Source organism: Triticum aestivum, unplaced genomic scaffold (assembly GCF_018294505.1).
Source record: "Triticum aestivum cultivar Chinese Spring unplaced genomic scaffold, IWGSC CS RefSeq v2.1 scaffold54592, whole genome shotgun sequence".
NCBI classification, from domain to species: Eukaryota; Viridiplantae; Streptophyta; class Magnoliopsida; order Poales; family Poaceae; genus Triticum; species Triticum aestivum.
In genome coordinates, this window is record NW_025228115.1 from 4,601 (window position 1) to 4,849 (window position 249).

Sequence of the window (249 nt, forward strand, 5' to 3'; positions counted from 1 at the left end):
TGCGGTATGGAGGGAGGGGTGGAAACCGTGGTAAACTCGTCCCCGTGTTTGAGGGGGGGGAGTAAGTAGTATATATAGGGCATTATCCATTATTAGGCAACGGTTGTAATCGTAGTAAGAATGACAATCATCTTTGCAGTGGACCTGGGAGTGGCAAGCATAAGGGACGAAGGCGGGGGTAACATGTTGGATGCGATCATACCAGCACTAAAGCACCGGATCCCATCAGAGGCGGCTTTGTAGCGCGAG